General features: G+C 35.9%; 1 long non-coding RNA gene across 28 annotated transcripts in view; it reads right to left on the bottom strand.

The window, feature by feature from the left end:
- Positions 1-19,707, bottom strand: part of LOC141502865 (uncharacterized) — a 788,683-nt gene that overhangs the window by 215,957 nt on the left and 553,019 nt on the right. The window contains exon 4 of one of the 28 annotated variants that reach the window (XR_012472705.1): positions 5,276-18,069. The exons of the other annotated variants lie outside the window; for them this stretch is intronic. This is a non-coding gene — a long non-coding RNA (uncharacterized LOC141502865). Of the gene's footprint in view, positions 1-5,275; positions 18,070-19,707 lie in introns of those variants that run through there. 28 annotated transcript variants of the gene reach the window in all.

Here is a 19,707-nt window from a genome sequence, read left to right as displayed (position 1 = left end):
AGAAAAAAATTGATGAACTCTGAGTTTTAACTGAAATATAATTTTCATACTTCCTTTATTTTTGTTTCATTTTATGATATGGCTAATATGGAAATATGTTTTACACGAATTCAATTGATATCTTATTACTTGCTATCTATTGTTGTAGGGGAGATGTGAGAGGGAGGAAAATTTGTAACTCAAAATTTAAAAAGTAAAGAATGCTCGAGAGAGAGAGAGAGAGAGAGAGAGAGAGAGAGAGAGAGAGAGAGAGAGAGGAGAGAGAGAGAGAGAGAGAGAGGAAGAAAGGAGAGAGAAAGAGAAAAAGAGAATAAAAGAATGAAAGAGAGAATGAAAGAAACAGAAAATGAAAGAATCAAAGTGATCACTTCCTCCTCATATTGAAGAGGACACATTTGCATAGCCATCTCATTTTTTGTTCTCACTCCTTTCCTAAACCTGGTTAGAACAGTAAGCTCCTTAAAAACAGGGACTGTATCATGCCTCTCTTTGAGTCCTCAGTGCCTAGCATAATACTTTTGGAATTGATATTGATTTCTTCATGAACTCATTTACATTCCTAGTCTTGTTTAAATATTTTATACAATCACACACACACACACACACACACACACACACACACATATTATATTTACTAACATTTTTGCCATTATATCAACTAGTTTTCCTACTTTAACTTTCTATCTCTATCTTCTCAGAGAATCAACTTTTTTTTTTAGGTTTTTTGAAAGGCAGTGGGGTTAAGTGGCTTGCCCAAGGCCACACAGCTAGGCAATTATTTAGTGTCTGAGACCAGATCTGAACCCAGGTACTCCTGACTCCAGGGCCGATGCTTTATCCACTGTGCCACCTAGCCGCCCCCAAGAATCATCTATTTTAACAAAGATTTGTTTTTATAGGAGAAAAAATTTCAACAAAGACTGATTAATACAATGAAAGAAGTCTGACATTAAAAGCAATGTTCAAAACATACAAGTCATCTTCATAAATCTGAAGAAAGGGGGAAAGATAGCTTCTCTATCTTTTTGAAGTCAAGTTTGATCTTAATATTTTTATAGTATTCAGTTTTTTATAGTCATTGCCATTTTTCTGTTAATTTACATTGTAGTATAGTTTTACTGACTTAATTTACTTCACTTTGCATCAGTTCATGTAAGCCTTTTTTATTCATTTCATTAACGACAGATGTCTCCTCCACTTGTAGATCTTTGCCACCAGGAAAAGTTCTGCCATAAATACTTTGATATTTAGATAGCCTTTGTTTTTGTCAATGAACTTTTGGGTTATATTCACAGATTTCTTAATCATTCTACAGACCTTAATCTACTCCAGACTCTTGATATTTCACAACTGAACTAATTAAATTTGCACATTTAAACAGCCACAATTACATCAAAATACTTTCCTCTTAGTTTACTAAATGTATAAATATTGAATGTTTGCTCTCCACAAGAGTCATGCAAAGAGGTAACTTAGTGCATTTTACCTGATTTCTTTCATAGAATTCCATTCCTATTTCAATATGTCTTCTAACTAGCATCAGATTTGTCTTAGTAAAGCAAAATTCTGATCATGTCATTCCCTCAATCAAAAAATACTCCTTGCTCATGTTTGTTTTTTTGAATAAAGGTCAAACTCATTACTGTTATTTTCCAGTACTTCCTGCTTCTACAGTTTACTCCAAGCAAATTGGTTTACTTACCTTCTCTGTGCATGCCTCAAGCTTAATATGAAGTCTCCCTGGCTTAGTGTTGGTATCATTCTTTTGAAATTTAGCACCTATTATCTAGTATCAAAATTATTTGTATACACAAGAACTTACTCTATATCTTTTCAGCAAATAATACAGTGCCTTTATTGTTCTAGACTCTCAGTAAGCATTTCTCCTAAACAACCTTTCATCTATCCATTCATTTGAAGAAATATCTAGATATACAAAGCATGTTGCAGCAGACTGTAACTCTCAGCAAGTCTTTCAACCTCTATTATAACTCTATGTTGTGAAAAAGTTGCTGACCTGAAGTGGTAGAGGAAATATCCTGAAAGGAGAGTGTCCTATACCCTATACAGCAGAGGTCCAGTCCTATCATTATCTCTATTATAGTGGAAGGGCAATAGACTCGCAATATCAATATCTGGTCATATTTCTGAACCTGTACTACTTTCTCTAGCTTAGTTAGGTGGGACAGCTAAGTGGTAAAGTAGATAGATAAAGCACTGGGTTGGGAATCAGGAAGTTTCAACTTCCTGAATTTAAATGGGACCTTAGAAACTTATCTATTTGACCCTGGGCAAGTCCCTTAAATCTGGTTGCCTCAGTTTTCTCCTTGGTAAAAAGAGCTGGAGAATGCAATGGCAAACCATTCCAGGATCTTTGCTAAAAAAAAAAAAAAACCCAAATGGAGTCATGAAGAGATAGGCATGATTGAAACAGCAGGTCAACAACAATGTCCATCAGAAGGTTTTTATGAAGATCTGATGACATCGTGTTTTGAAATTTTTGAAATGGTATGTAAAAAATAAGTAATTAGGTTATTATTAGTACTATTGTTGCTGCTAGGTAGCCCTTTCTCTTGAGTGTTAGGTGTTAGACTACTACTACTACTACTACTACTACTACTACTACTACTACTACTACTACTATTTCCACTATTAGCAAGAGGCTCAGCAAGTACTTGCTTAAAAGTATTTGTGGCAGCAGGATTGCCACAGAGAGATAGCTTAATGCAGGGAAGAGAATGCTAGTCCTAGCAGGATGGTAGTTGAATGGATTTCCATAGACGTGGTTTATAAGGCACTTCCAATAGTATTCATTTGACCTCAAGCAAGTCACTTAAACTTTCTGATCTTGCTTCTGTTGATCTACAAAATAATGATTGAGGAGGAGGAGGATTCTTATTTTTGCCAATCTCATAGGATAGTTCTGAGGGTCAAATGATAAAATATCATAGTAAGTGAATTGTAAACTTTAAGGTGTTTTGTGAAACTTAATTTATCTACAAAGAGGTTGAAACTAAGGAAATCTGGATAGGAATGGGCTGAGCAAACTGTCATTGTTTCCAGGGGAAGTGACAGATTTCTCCTGGAGAATATACAGTTGGTGGTTGAGCCATACAACAAATCACACAGAATGAGGAAATTTGGTTACTGATCCCTGGAGAACTACCATTTTTGCTTCTCTATTCCAATAGCATTTGAATTAGACCAAGAAATAAACTTTGACAGAGAAAAAAGCTCTGCAACATGTTAAGTAAATAAAATAATGTCCTTACAATAAAATAACAAAGCTATAATATCAATATCTTTGACTTTAAATCTTTATAAGATAAAAGAAAGGTCATAAGTAATTTAATAGACTAATGGAAAGGGTCAGATTTTTTCCAGTAGAAATGTTGCTATGGTTCACAGCCTAGCCTCAGCTGGTGATACTTAATTCTTTCAAAGTCAGCTACTTGTCTTTAATCTTCCTGTCCTTTTGACTCTATTTCTCTGTCTCTCACACACAAACATATATGTTCACACAGATTAGACATCTATTAGGTGCTTATTATGTGCCAAGCATGATGTGAGGAGCTGGGGATAGAGACAGGAAAGGGAAAGAGTCCTTCCCTGAAGGAACAGATCAGGAGAAATAGCACATATATGAGTAAAATCCAAGGTGAAAGGAGTTGGAAAGTAGCAGTAAGGCACTAGTAGCTGGGGGTGAGGAGAATCTACAAATGTCTCATGTAGGTGGGTGATACTTGAAAAGAACATGGTGTTTGAAAGCCTAAGGTAGGGGGTAAGTGCATTTTTAGGCATGGGGAAATGTGCAAAAAAATATGAAGAAATAAAATGGAATATTTTGTTTGAGTAAGGACAAGTAGGCTTTGTTTAGTCAGACTGCATGCATCACCCAACTGGAACCCCAGATAGGGCAGTCACTTTCTCCCTTTTTTCATTCTTATTTACCTAGAAGGAGTCTCAACCATGGTGCTGATTGGGTCCATTGTAGATTTGTTATCTAATCTCAACTAGGCCTTCAAGGGGATTTTTTACTTTTCCTGTAATTGACTTTCTATCTCATTCTTCACAACTCTGATTTTAAATTCTTTCTTCAAATTTAATGTCTTATATATACCATCCCCTCTAGGAGATTTGACCTCATCTTTGTTCCCAAAGCAGAATCAATTCCTCTATTCTACCTCTTCAGTTTGGTCCCTTCTCTATATCTCTCTTCTCTGGCAGATTGCTCCCACAATCATCTTTCACCATCTAATTTTAGGTTTTCTCTATTAGAACCTATCCATTCCTGGTCATTCCATTCTCAAAAAAAAAAAAAAAAAAAGCAAAACAAATCAATACTGTTTCCTGTTTCTTATTTGGCATGATACAGTCAATATTTTTGAGATGTAAGACCCTAAACCCTCTTTCCCTCTAATCCTAAATTCAGTCCAATAAACATTAAGCATGCTAAGCACTGGAGATAAAATTAAGTAAAAAAAAAACACAGCCCCTCCCTTTGAGGAACTTACAGTCAAATATGGGGGAAAAACATAAAAAGGAGTTGGAGGGGCAGTAGGACTATTCAGTTTGGAAGCATTTTGTTCTATGAAGGTGAAAATAGGCAGAGCAGCAGATGTAAAATTGAATGAGTAGAAGTCTAGTTTCTGACCTCTATAAACTCAGACAATTCCTGAGTTTCATACTCCAAAGACAGGGTTCTGTTTTAGTGCAGTATTAAGATTGGTGGTGTTTAGTGTTTCAATTATGTCCAACTCTCTGTGATCCCATTTGGGGTTTTCTTGGCAAAGATATTGGAGTCAAATAAAACTGAATGACTAAACAAGAAGAAATGTCCCATCACATTCATAAATGAATGATACTTTTGTACCTGGGATGTTGATTTTTTCCAACCCAAGAATAGATTTACATTTAATTCCTCGATGTTTGCTAAGCTTTCTCTTAATTTAATGCTCTAAAATTTTCTAATTAGAGTTGTGTCTTGGCCTATAGTCTGAAGATTCCATATTTCCCTTTAAAATATATCAGAACAAAATTTGTCCTTTTCCAAACCTGTCCTACATCAGTTATTCTCCATGATCATTTTAAAAAAAGACCACCAGCTTTCAGCAATCACTATCTGTCAGTTTTGCAGTGACAAAAAACAAAAATTTTCTGGTCAACTAAATATTCCTTTTTCTATTTTCTCTAATTATCTTGGGTATTAGTAGCACACTATCAACTTTTTAAAAGTCAAAGAGCATTTTAGTTGGCAAAAAAATGAGAATTGGAATTGAGTGGATTTGCCTTCTCTCTCTCTCTCTCTCTCTCTCTCTCTCTCTCTCTTTCTCCTCTTTGTTTATCATCCTTCTGACCACACTGAGAAATAATTCTATCCCATCTTTGATCTTTCTAATTTCCCCAGAGTATCTTGAAGCAAAACAAAAGCAAATAATACTTCTTGTTGCTCTTATCTTTCTTTGCCTCCCTTAGCTCTATTTTTAGTCTAATGTTTAGAATGTAGATATTAGCACTCCCAAGATTATTCTTATATGACTATGTCTCATGCCTCTGCCTCTTACCAGTATGATGATGATGGTATTTATCTTTCATTGTCAAGGAAGATCATGACATCAAAAAGTGATGCCATTACAAGTACATGAATTGGATTTGAGTGAGGGGTACTGTGCCAAGTCATCAGTCTCCCTTTATCCTCCAGAGTCATCTGAATCCAGTGGCCAGATGAATCAGAATGCCTGGAGATGACCCTGCATGTGAGGCAATAAGAGTCACACAGCTAGTGTCAAGTGTCTGAGACTGGATTCAAACTCCCATCCTCCTGACTTCAAGACCAGTGTTCTATCAACTGAGCCATCTAGCTGTCCATACATCTTTTAACATCTTATTTTTTAACAGCTTATTTTTTTCTCCTCAAAATTGTTTCTCCTTTTGTTTCCAGAATCTTATTCTTGATAATTTTTCAACCCTATTTGGTTGACTTCTCTTATAGGATTTTAGACCATAGAATACTACTAATTCTTTTTTTGACCTTTTTTGAATTTTGTTATTCCCAAATCTAGTAGACATTCCAGATTATACCCTGCTTTCTTCTCCTTTTATTTAAGAATTCTGAATTGGGACAAAGGGGGGTGGAGTCAAGATGTTGGCATAAGCAGGAATTCCTGGATCCCCCCAAATCTCTAAAAGCCATCAAATTATGACTCTAGCCAAAATTTGCAGGGACAGAACCCACAGAAAGACTGAGTGATACAATTTCCCTTTCCAAGCCAACCTATAAGTTCTGTAGGAAAGGTCTGTTTCACTGGGATCAGGGGGTTAGAAAGAGTCACTATGAGAGCAGTGTCAGTGCAGAGCAGCTGAGTAGGGTGCCTAGATCCCTGGGCGCTCCTGGATCTGTGGCAGAGTGAGCAATTTCCAGATCTCTTGGTCTGGGGATCACTTGGAATAAAGTGAAGGGATGGGGAACTCTGCCACACCAGAGTGAGGCTGGAGTGAGCACTGGCCTTAGAGGAGCCCTGTGGTGAGAACCTGCAGTGGGAATCAAGGAAGCCAGCCTGTACCTCCAGAGTGCAGCTCACAGACATGGTAGTTGGGGGGAGACTACAGAGGTCTCTCTGCTCTCCCAGGGGCAGGATTCATCTGTTTGCACACAATCATATCCAGATTACAATCTAGGATCCTCTTGTGCCATAGAGGAGCAGGTACCCACTTCACAGATCCAGGGCAGAGGGTAGGGCCTGTGGTCATCCACATACCAAAGCACAGTCAAGACAGCAGTCAGAACCTCTCATAAGACCTTGGAGGAATTAAATTCCCTGTGGGGTATCCCAAAACCCCGCCAAAAACCTTGGGAGTGCTGTAAATCAGTAATAGGCTGGGTAAATGAGCAAACAAAAGAAAAAGAAGAATTTGACCATAGAAAATTATTTTGGTTACACAGAAGATTCAGAAAATTGACAAAATCAAAATGTCTGTATTCAAAACCTCCAAGAGAAATAGAAAATGGGCTCAGGCTATGGATGAGCTCAAAAAAAAAAAAGACTTTGTAAAGCAATTAAGGGAGGTAGAAGAAAAATTGGGAGGAGAAATGAGAACATTGCAGATAAATCATGAAAACCAAGTCAGCAGCTTGGTGAAAGAAATACAAAAAAATACTGAAGAAAATAACATGTTAAAAACCAGTTTAGGCCAAATGGAAAAAGCAACACAGAAGGCAAATGAGGAAAAGAATGCCTTAAAAAGCTGAATCTCAGCTAGAAAAGGAGATAAAAAAGTTCTCTGAAGAAAATAACTCCTTCAAGTGCAAAATTGAATGAAAGGAAACTGATGACTTTGAGAGAAATCAGGAAGAAATAAAAAAAACTATACCCAAAAAACCTCAAAAATTAGAAGAAAATGTGACATATCTCATTGGAAAAACAACGAACCTCTAAAACAGATCCATTAGGAATAATTTAAAAATTATTGGGCTACATGGAAGTAAAGACCAGGAAAAAAAACCTAGACTTCATTTTTCAATAAGTAAAATCAAATTTGCCCTAAAATCCTAGAAGCAGAGAGCAAAATGGAAATTGAGGGAATTTAGTGATCGCCTTCTGAAAGATAACCCAAAAGAAAAGCTTCCAGGAATATTAAAGCCAAATTCCAAAACTCCCAAGTCAAAGAGAAAATAGTAAAAGCTGCCAGAAACAAGCAATTTAACTACCATAGTTCTATAGTCAGGATTACACAGGATCTGGCAGCATCTACATTAAGGGCTCATAGGACTTGGAATATGATATTCTGAAAGGCAAAAGATCTTGTTTTACAACTGAGAATCAATCACCCTCTTTTTTAAAATTTCCTTTAATTTATTTATACATTACTAATATATTCTTATTTAAGAATAAACATAATACCCCCTCCCCCAGAAAATATAAAACTTCATGAGAAATAAAGTAAAAGAAAGAGGGGAAAAAAGTGTGTTATAGTCTATGTTCTGATACCATCAGCTCTGTCTCAGGTGAATCACATTCTTCATCATAAGTCCATCATAGAAGTTACTTCCATATTTTTCCACAGTTGCTGTTGCTGATTGTGATTCCCTCCACCCATTCCTCCCCCACTACCCTCTGTTATATTTTCTCTCTCCTTTCACTCTATGCCATTTAAAATGTGCTGTGGGGCAGCTGAGTGACGCAGAGGACAGACCACCAGCCTTGGGGTCAAGAGGCCCCAAGCCTACATTCCTCCCCAGAGATCCAGCTACCACCCGGTCCCGTGGTCCTGGACAGGCCACCCAATCACAGAACCTTGCAAAATGTAAAAAAGAAAATGTGTTATATATGACTATGATCCTATGATCTGATCTACCCTCTGTTCTATCACCCACATCCCAACCTCACTGTTCCCCTTCTCTCCTTTTGCTTCTAGGTTTCTATACCCTATTGAGTATGTATGCTGTTTCCTCTCTGAGACATTTCCAATGAGAATGAAGGCTCCCTCATTCCCCCTCACCTTCCCCCACCCCTTCCATAGCATTGCAAAAGGTACATGAAATGTCTGTTATATGAAATATCTTAGTCTATTCTATCTCTCCTTTCTCTTACTCCCAGTACATTTCCCTTTCATCCGTTGACTCCATTTTTACCATATATTATATCTTCAAATTCAGCTCTCTTCTTTGCCTCATCTACAAAAGCTCCTTCTACCTGTTCTATTAAATGAGAAGGTTATAGGAATATTATCAATATCATCTTTCCATGCAGGAATACATATAGTTCATCATTTTTAAGTCCTTTATAATTTATCCTTCTCCTCCACTCTCAATGTTTCACTTGAGTTCTGTACTCAAAAATCAAACTTTCTGTTTAACAATGGCCCTTTCAATGGAACATTTGAAATTCCAATTTCATTGAAAGTCTGTCTTTTCCCCTGGAAGAGGATATTCAGTTTTTCTGTGTAGTTGATTCTCAATTGTATTCCAAGCTCTTTTGCCTTCTAGAATATTATATTCTAAGCCCCCAAAGCCCTTAATGTACTTGCTTCTATGTCCTGTGTGATCCTTCTAGCAGCTTGTAATATTTTCTCTATGACTTGGGAGTTCTGAAACTTGGCTATAATATTCCTGGGGATTTGGGTTTTTTTGTGGATCTTTTTCCAGGGGAGATCAGTGGATTCTCTTAATTTCTATTCTACCCTCTGCTTATAGGATATCAGGACAATTTTTCTAAAGGAATTCTTTAAAAATGAGGTCAAGGCTCTTTTCCTGATCATGAATGTCAGGTAGCCCAAAAATTTTTTAATTTTCTTTCTAGAACTGTTTTCCAGAACAGTCATTTTTGCAATGAGATATTTCACATTTTCTTCTAGTTTTTCATTCTTTTGTTGTTGAATTATTGTGTCTTGAATTCTCACAGTAATCAGCTTCTTTTAGCTTCATTCTACATCTAAAGGATTTCTTTTCCTCAGAGAGCTTTCTTATCTCCTTTTCCATCTGGCCAATTCTGCTTTTCAAAGCATCCTTCTCTTCAATAACTTTTTGAACTTTTATTAATTTGACCAAAGCTGGTTTTTAACATGTTATTTTCTTCAGCATTTTGTTTTGGATCTCCTTGACTAAACTACTGACTTCATTTTCATGTTTTTTTCTGCATCTCTCTCATTTCTTTTCCCAATTTTTCTTCTATCTCCCTTACTTGATTTTTCAAAATCATTTTTGAGCTCTGTCATAGCCTGAGTCCAACTTCTATATTTCTTGGAGTCTTTAGCTGCCAAAGCTTGGACTTTCTCATTTTCAGATTGAGTATTTTGATTCTCCATGGGACCAAAATAATTGTCTATGGTCAGGTTCCTTTTTTGTCTGTTTACTCATTTCCCCAGTCTGTACCTGACTCTGATTGCTCTTCTGGTCTGTTGAATGACCATAAGCACACCCCTATTCCCTGCGACTATGGGGGGGGTCCCTGCTCTATAGGGGGTCCCAGACTGTGACCAGGTTCTGAATATGATTAAGTCTCCAGAGTCCTGTTCCAGGGCAGAGGACAGACCTCAGCAGTCCCCCCCACCCCTTACCTTCCTTGAGCTGAGCACTCAGAGAATGGCTCCCAGGAGGCTCCTGCTGGGTGGCTCCATGGGCCTACTTCTGTTTCCTGGGATATGGGCTGCACTGATGGCTGCAGCCTTGCTGAGAAGGGACTCATTGGCCTGGGCTTTGCACTTACTCTGGCAGAGTTCTCCCTGCTGATCTTCCAAATTGTGCTTGATGCTCCCTGGGATGGCAGGTCAGGAAACTGCTTCTGCTGTTTGGAACCAGGGTTCACATGAACCCAGGTATCCTGTGGTTATTCCTGGAAGGCTGAAGTTTCTTCTTTCAGGCAAGCTGCCACCCCTCCAGCTCCATGGAACAGAATTTTCCCATTATTTTCTAGGTTACTTTGTGCTAGAGAATTGCCTCACTGGATCTTTCTGTGGGTTCTGTCTCTTGAAAATTTAGTTAGAGTCATAATTTTAAGGTTTTTGAAATATTTTGGAGAGAGCTCCTAGGAAAGACTGTTCTTCTGTCACCATCTTGGCTCTGCCCCCTGAACATCCTCTTTCAGGGGAAAAGACAGATTTTCAATGAAACAGGGGACTTTAAAACTTTCCTATTGAAACAACCAGAGCTGAATAGAAAGTTTGATCTCCAAGTACAGAGTCGGGTGAATCATAGAGAGGGCAGATGAGAAGGACTAACCATGAGGAATTAATGATGTTGAACTGTTTGAATTCCTACACAGGAAGAAGATACTGATAACTTACATCAACTTTCTCATTTAGAAGAGCAGTTAGAAAGAGCATATATAGACAAGGCACAGGAAGGAACTGAATATAATTGTATAATATAGTAAAAAAATGGAATCAATGACTGATAAAGGAAAGTACTGGGAGGAAGAGAAAGGAAAGGAAAGGAAGAAGGTGCTAAGAGTTCACAAAAGTTCACATAAGAGTCAAGAAAAAGCTTTTACAATGAAGTGGAATAGAGTAAGGTGAGGGAGAATGAATGAGCCTTCATTTTCATCAGAAATGGCTAAGAGAGGAAATAACATACACAATTAATAGGATATAGAAACCTATCTTACCCTAGAGAAAAATGAGAGAAAAGGGATGGAATAAGGGGAAATAGAGAGAGAGAGAAGGAGGGGAGCTGACAGAAGAGAGGGAAGATTGTGGAAGAGGGTACTCAGATACAACACAATTTTGAACAGGAACAGGGTAAAAGGAGAGACAGAATCAAATAAATGAGAGTGGGGAGGAATAGAGTGGAGGGAAATACAAAATACAACTAGTAATAGCAACTGTGGGAAAAATATTGAAGCAACTTCTTTGGTGGGCTTATGATACAGAAGGCAACTCATCCAAGAGACAGATTCATTGGAATCTGAACACAGACTGAAGTACAATTTTTTCTTTCTCACTATTCTTGAGGTTTCTCACCTTTTGCATGGTGAAGGGGGGTTATATTTACTCTCACAACAAGATTATTATAATAGTATAAAATAAACAAAACAAAAAAAGAATTCTAAATTGAAGTGATTATAGTTTACCTATCATTTGTACCCAGGCAACCAGTTCTTCCTTGATGGTATGTATTAGAACCTAAAAAGATGTTCTCTACATTAATTCCTTCATTTTTTGAAGAATAAAATTATTATTTAGGCAAGTAAATAAATTATCTATTTTGCTTTGGGAAGACCAAAAACTTTGGCATATAACTGGATATTTGCAGTCCTCCATGTCTTTTATATAATACTCCATAAAAAATACATGATGTACTTCTTAAATTCCTTATCTATTTCTTCTTTTTTTCTGGGTAATCTGTAGTATATTTTGGTGGCAACTAAATGGTACTGTGGATAGAGCACTAGGTGTGGAGTTAGAAAAACTCATCTTCTTTGGTTCAAACATAGCCTCAAGCCCTTACTAACTCTGGGAAAATCACTTGACTCAATGAACTAGAGAAAAAAATGACAAATACTCCAGTATCTTTGACTTGAAACCCCAAATGTATTCATGAGGAGTTTTGCACAACCAAAAGTGATTGAGTAGTATATTTTAATGCCAATGCTACTTCAGTTGGTCTTCTCAAAAATACTTTTCTGTATATCTTTCCTCTTCGATTCCTAGATTTCCTGGCATGAATATATGCTCCTAACATACCATCTTTCCATGATCCCTTACCTCTCAGTAGACTTATCAACAGGCATTTTTAAAGTATCTACTGTGCATGAGATACTTGGAATATAAAGAAAGATAAAGCAACAACAATACTTGTTCATAGCTCAAAATAAAAACTAAGTTCCCTGCTTCTTTTGAAGGCAGCAGCCCCACTGAGAATCAAATTCTTGTCATTTATTTTTCTAGTGTTGATGATTAGGTCATTCTCACAAATTTAGTAGATTTCACTGAAATATATTTTCCTACTTTTGGGTTTGCTGCAATTATTTGAATGTCATTTACAAAAAAATTGGGAAAGATCCATAAATTGGAAATCCCTTCAATTGAACTTTGCCTACAACAGTATTCTTTAAAATAATGGATATTTTATATGATTCTATTATGCTCCTCATGAAGAGTTTAAAGTTCATCAATCAAAGGCATCTCAGCCATTGTATACATCAAAATTTCTTGTATAATTTTAATATATAACTTAAAATATTTTGATTGAAGAGAGCTTGCAAATCTGCATTTTGATTGAATCAAGGCTCTTTTTTTCAAAAGTAATAAATAATTAGCATTGTTCCAAAATTTTTGAGCATGAAAACCTTTTGAAAAATCAGAAACTTCCAATGACTCTTACTCCTCCTATTTGACCAAATTATGCTAGTGGATTTATAAGGAAATTTTTGTTGTTGATGTTCAGTTGTGTCAAAATCTTGAAATTCTCATTTAGAGTTTTCCTGGCAAACATATTGTAGAGGTTTGCTATTTCCTTCTCCAGGAAACTGAAGAAATTGGGCAAACAGGGTTAAGTGACTTGTCCAGGTCACACAAATTGAATTCAGGAAGAAGAGTGTTCCTGATTCCAGATCTGGTATTCTGTCCATTATACCTTCTAGCTGCCATGTAGGATAGAATACATAACAACAATTCTAATATTCTCTATGTTTCTCAATCTGTTATGTACAGAGAGGTGGACTATGGTAGAAAAGTATCTGAAAAACTTTAATTTCTTGTATTTTTATCAAAAATAGCATTGCTATATGCATAGATTATTCTCATAAAGATTTTAGAAAGATTGGAAAATTGTTATATGGGTCAGGAGTGGCTATCTTTTCATAATTTTAGTTGGATCACACTTTTTTGTAATTTAGGAGGGAATCTTTACTGCTTTGATATATTCTGAAAATCTATCCCTCAGGGTAAAATTATGTTGTCTCTAGCTTGGATTTCTTTCACTTGTACATCTATCTATCTATCTATCTATCTATCTATCTATCTATCTATATGAAAGATAAGACAGATCTGTTCTTCCCTTTTTTCATCTTCTTAAGGCTTCTGCCCTATATTCTGTAGTGTTTGAGGATATAAGGGGGATACATTCCAAATCATGGTGTTTCTGGTATTAGTAATATGAAAAGGGATCACTGTAACAACATCATCAAAAATATTTTCACATGTATTTAATGTCCTTTTAATACCTCCTACAAATTATTTGAATGAAATATATCTTATTCCAAATTCCCTGAATGGTCATTTTCTCCACAGCAATTATTGTTTTATAAGATACTACTCAAAACCTTGCCAATAGTTTCCCAGGTTCTGCATATGCGTTTGTACTCCAGCTGCAGTGGCAACCACATTGCTTACAGGTGAACATGTAACACTCTTGACAGCTGTCTGCAACAGATTAAAAATGTGATTGGAAAATACTTAACAAAAGAAATAAAAATATGATAAAACAAGTTATCTATTTATAATGAAATCAAATATACTGCCTAAAGGGATCCTTTTGTATGGTTTTGTGACGTTCATTTCTATTTGAATTTGATACCATTTCTCTAAGGTTTAGCCTATCATATCTTTTCACCTGGTATAGTGACTTTTTTAATGGCTGGGTAGCTTCTTGGTTCTTTATGTCCTTGCTCCTGTTCATTGCTTTAAGTTAGTTAAACATTTCAAAGAAATGGTGATATCATTGTCCTTATCTGATGAAATTTCTCATTTTTCACAAATAGTCATCACTTACTTCTAATTATTTTCACTGGTTATCCTCCATTCCAAGAATGTTCTCTCTCCTCATCTTCACCTTCCAGACTCCTTTAAGTTACAATTAAAATCTCACATTCTACAGAAAGCCTACCCTATCCTACTATTCTCTCTCTGCTGATTCATTCCTGTTTATTTTGTATATAAGTATCTTTGTACACAGTTCTTTTATTTTTGGCAAGGCAATGGGGTTAAGTGACTTGCCCAAGGCCACATAGCTAGGTCATTATTAAGTGTTTCAGGCTAGATTTGAACTCAGGTCCTCCTGACTCCAGAACCAGTGTTCTATCCATTGTGCTACCTAGCTGCCCCCTGTACATAGTGCTTTGCTTGTTTTCTCTCATAGTAGACTTTGAGCTACTTGAGACAAAAATTGTCTTTTACCTTTCTCAGTATCACCAATACTTTGAATACTTGGAGGTATATAGCAGGGAATTAATAAATGTTTATTGACAACTTGTTCAAATACCTCATAGTGAAATGACTGCAATTGTTTATAATATCTTCTCATCTTTACTTTCTTTTAATTTGATATTGATTTAACCTTTGTTTTGGCTAATTAAAGACCTGAGTTCACAAATAAAGCTTTTTCTGAAATGACTGTAAAGTCTACAACCAACAGCTTCCTTCTATTGGGATATAGTCAATTTAGTTTTTAAATCATGCTATTCAGTACTCATAATTTCAAGTACCTCTCTAATTTCTCCTTGGAAATAATTATTAAGGATGTATACATGTGAAAATTCTCAGTATCCTTGCATTCTTTGTTTTTTTCATGATTTGATTCTTAATCATGTTTTACATTTTTTTCCAGTGAGCAAAAAATCTCTTTCCATACTACTAGCATTAGCATCAGTACCAGCACCAGCACCAGCATCCCCCCAAAAGAAAGGAAAATAAAATCTATTTAACAAATATGTGGTAACTGAATCACTTTTCATACATGTCTAACTCTCCATGATCATTTTCTTGGCAAAGCTACTGAAGTAGTTTGACATTTCCTTCTCCAGTTCATTTGACACATGAGGATCAAGGCAAATAGTACTAAGTAACTTGCCCAGGATCAAACAACTAGTGTCTGAGGCCAAATTTGAACTAACAAAGATGAATTTTTCTGACTTCAGGCCTGAAATTGTCCCACATAACAAATATGTTAGGCAAAATAAATTCCCACGATGACCATGTTCAAAATGTGTATATCTCATTCTGTACTCTGAATCTATCACATTTGGAATAATAGTTATTGCAGCAATCAGAATTCTTAAGCAAACTTGTTTGTTTTAAAAGAATGATGTCATTATATAAATTGTTCACTAGGGTCTGCTGGTTTCATTCTGCATCATTTCAAACAAATCTGCCCAGGTTTCTTCTGAATCATATTTTCCAATGTTGATGTTGCTATCCAAGCTTGTGCCCAATTTAGAGTCATGTCACCAAGTTTCAAGATACATATTGATATTATTTGATCTTGTCTGATTTCAGAGATCTGTTCACTTGCCTCAAAATTCTTTCTGCCTTCTAGTTTCTTTTAAAATACTTCATTTCCTTCAATAATATTAATTAATCTTTTCTTTAACAAAGATTGTATAAGGGCAACAAAAAAACTATATGATTCTCAGCACTTACTATCACCTTTTCCAGCATTCTGCCACTGTTGTTTTTTACAAAGATTGAAAAATAATTTATATTTTGCAATTCCATGCATTGACAGAGGAAATAAATGTCTTCTGGTAATCATCCTTCTGGTTAAAAAAAAAAAAGTCTTTCCATACTATGCCAAATGACCAATCTAACTTAAAACCATTGGTTTCCAGGTTCTACACCTTCCTGGCATGGTAGAATCTTTAAGCAAATGCTGTGTGTGGTTGAGGTACATTAACAACACAAATAAATGTTAGTTAAGAGAGCTTAGGAAAAATGAAACAGAAAGGAAATGAGGTGAAAAAGATGACTAAAGGGAAAGCAGTAGACCAACTAGAGTTTCATAAATGTAAAAATCATAATCTACTTAAACTGGAGTGAATTCTAAAGGAAAAGTGGTTGAAAAGAAAGAAACAAAATAAAAATGAGAAGATCATTCTAGATCTGTTTGTCAGAGGATATAAAAAAGTAATAGTTAACCTTAAAGAAAGTGCAGAGATGCAATGTCTTCACGAAAAACAAACAACATAAAAAATACCTAACTTTCACTGAGTGCTAAAAGACAAAAAGGAAAGGATATAACAAAGTACAGAAGTAAGGTTACTGGCTCTGGAGTCAGAAGATCTAGGTTCAAATACCACTTATAATACTACTTTGTGACCTTCAGCAGGTCACTTCATCTCTTACATTGGACCTCAGAATACTCAACTGAAGGATGAAGGGGCTAGACTAAATGGTCTCTGAGGTCCCTTATAGAGCCTGTGAAAGAGATCTCAAATCATAATTTTTACCTGTGTGATTATCTAATCCAGTTCCCTCATTCAAAAGTAGAAAATGGAGACCAGAATATGAAAATGTTCAAGGTTATTAGGAACCAAGAATTAGGGCTACATGGCTCTGAGTTCTATAATCTTTCTACAGTGCCTCAGAAGAAAAAAGCTTCTCAAAGAATGGGATGAAGGAGGACATTTTTAATTTTTAGTTAACAAAAATCTGCCCATCTTTTCATAGAAGCAAACAAAACAAAGAAAAAACATAAACCCTTATAACACATGTGCATAATCAAGCAAAACCAATTTTCTCATTGGCTACATCCAAAAAATACATGTCTCATTTTGCATCATGAGTCTGTTATCTCTGCATCAGGAGGTGGGAAGCATGTTTCATTGTGAATCTTCTGAAATCATTGATGATCATTGCTGATAGGAATTATTAAAGTCTTTTAAAGCTGTTTTTATTTATCATGTTGCTGTTATTGTATAAATTGTTTTGATTCTGCTCATTTCACTAGCAGCAGAGGATACTGATTTTGTGATATAGGAAGGCATATGGCTAAGCTCACTATGGGGAGAAAAGGAAGTAGAGGTAAGTAGTAACTAAAGAGTCCTATATCAAGTTATCCTTTTCACTGATCCAGGGTATTTCATGGAGCTCAGTACTCTCGACCAAGTAGTTGTATAAAGGGTGGGAAGAGGAAAATCTACCTTGTTCCATTAGTAAATTATTAAAGTAAGAAAGTTGTTAATTTTCAAAGAGGACCAATGACATCACAATGTGTTGGATAATAACTTTATTTTATGTGAATTGGATTTATGTGACACAGAGTTGAGTAAATTCATCATCCTCCCTTTCTCCTCCAGTTACTGAAGTCCAATGGCAGGACAAAAGTCAATATGACTAGAGAAACAATAAAACATGCAAAGAAAGAGGAGCTAAGGTAACACAAAACAGATAAAGTGTGTAGGACGTAAGCTGTATTCCCCAGGTGTCATGCTCCCAAGAAATACCAACATCTAGGGTACACTTTGCTTACTCCAAGCTAATTCCCTCATTGTTAATTCATATTCACCAAGATTTATGATCATTTTATAGAGCTGAGATAAAATTTGCCTTTATATACTGATAAGGAAAAATTTGTATTAAATAAACATAGCACATGAATTGACTATCAACAATGAAACTGAAGTGTTATCTGTTCATTTTAATTCAATATATATCCTGTCATTGTACTTTTGAAGGACCAGTGATATACAACCATAGACATGCACAGTAGCTGATCAGATACATCCCAATATCTCCTGAAAATGGTACTTTATGATTTATATTTAAAGTAAATTTTAGTTATTAAGTCACTTAACTCTGATTGATTCACATCCAGGGCTATCTCCAGTCATCTTGAAACACTGAACTCAGATGACCCTGGAAGAGAAAGTGAGGCTGGTGACTTGGCATAGCCCCTCTCTCACTCAAATTCAATTCACATGCATGTGATGTCATCATTTCCTTGATGTAATAGTCTTCTTGGAAAAAAACAAAGGAGAGGGGAAGCTAGGTGGTGCAGTGGAAAAAGCCCTGGATTCAGGAGGACCTGAGTTCAAATTGGACCTCAGACTCTTTAATAATTGCCTAGCTATGTGACCTTGAGCAACTCACTCTTAATCCCATTGCCTTAAATAAATGATAAAGAAAAAATTAAAAAAATGAAAATCCCAAATGGGGTCACAAAGAGTTAGACCCAACTAAAAAAAAAGTAGAAATATCATCAAAGGACTTACTCTGTTTTGATAAGGGGGATGCAAAAAAAAAGGCAAAATAAGTCTTGGCCCTTAAGGCATCAAAGTATAATGGGGTAACCACAGGTAAATTTTTAGCTAAACACAAGACACACGAAGAAAAGATGGAGAATAATTTTAGGGGGCAATGCACTATCAATTGAGATGACCAGAAAAGTCTTCTGAAGAAAGTATGATTTAAATCTAGAACAAAGGCAGAGAAGCTAAGAGTAGAAGATGATCAGGGGATGATTCCAAATATGGGGATGGATGGTGCAGAGACATGGAAGTGATGGAAGATGGAGAGACCTATGAAAGGAACAACAATTATATTAGTGGAGTTGTATCTTGGACAGCTAGGTGGTATAGTTAATAGAGTACCAGGTTTGGAGTCAAGAAGATCTGAGTTCAAATTCAGCTTCAGACTTGAGTAGCTATGTGACCACAGTCAACTCACTTAACCTCCATTTGCCCCAGTTCCTCGTCTGCAAAGTGGGCACAAACTGGAGAAGTAAATGGTAAACCATTTGAGTATCTTTGCCAAGAAAACTCAAGGACAAAAGTGGATGTCATGTAGTCAGATGTGAGCCAAACAACAAGTTATGTCTTAGACACTCTTAGAAGGGAGGAAAGAATAAAAAGGCAAAGAGTTGAAGAGTTCAACTTTTGAAAAGCTTTAAATGCCAGAAGAGTATTTTATATTTGCCCTTAGAGGTAAAAGAGAGCCACTGGAGTTCACTGAATGGGGAAAAGAAAGTAACAAGATTATACCTATGCTTCAGAAAAATCTGCTGATGAGTGAAGTATATAGAAAGGATCAGGGAGAAACTTTAAGCAAAGAAACAAGTTGTGAAGTTGTGGTGGTAAAATGTATGGTGGCTATGTGATTTGAGAAAAGGGAATGATGGCAGGAGAGATGTGAAGTTGGAAACATTAAGATTTAGCAAGAGATTGCAGTATTCAACACAGGAAATATGTCACCCAGGCCCCTGAAAACAAATGACTTAAATGATGATTATCTCTTTCACTACATTGGGTTCTCTGAGCATTTCTTCTAGGCTTCTATTACATGATTTTTATTTTCTTAAGATTTTTAAAGTAGTCATTACTTATTAAATATCAAAATATATTTTTCACTATTTCATCTTGGTTCTCCCCCTTCTCCCAGGTAATCCAAATTATATTGTCTTCTTAGTGTCTTTTAAGAATGTACCTCCATGATAATCAATTTGGAGGAAAGAAGGTACTAGGGAAGAAGAAATGGATAATTCCATGAATTTTCAAA

This window comes from Macrotis lagotis, chromosome X (assembly GCF_037893015.1).
Source record: "Macrotis lagotis isolate mMagLag1 chromosome X, bilby.v1.9.chrom.fasta, whole genome shotgun sequence".
Classification (NCBI taxonomy): domain Eukaryota; kingdom Metazoa; phylum Chordata; class Mammalia; order Peramelemorphia; family Peramelidae; genus Macrotis; species Macrotis lagotis.
The sequence above is the reverse complement of the archived record's forward strand: the minus strand, read 5'-3'. Positions and strand labels throughout refer to the sequence as shown.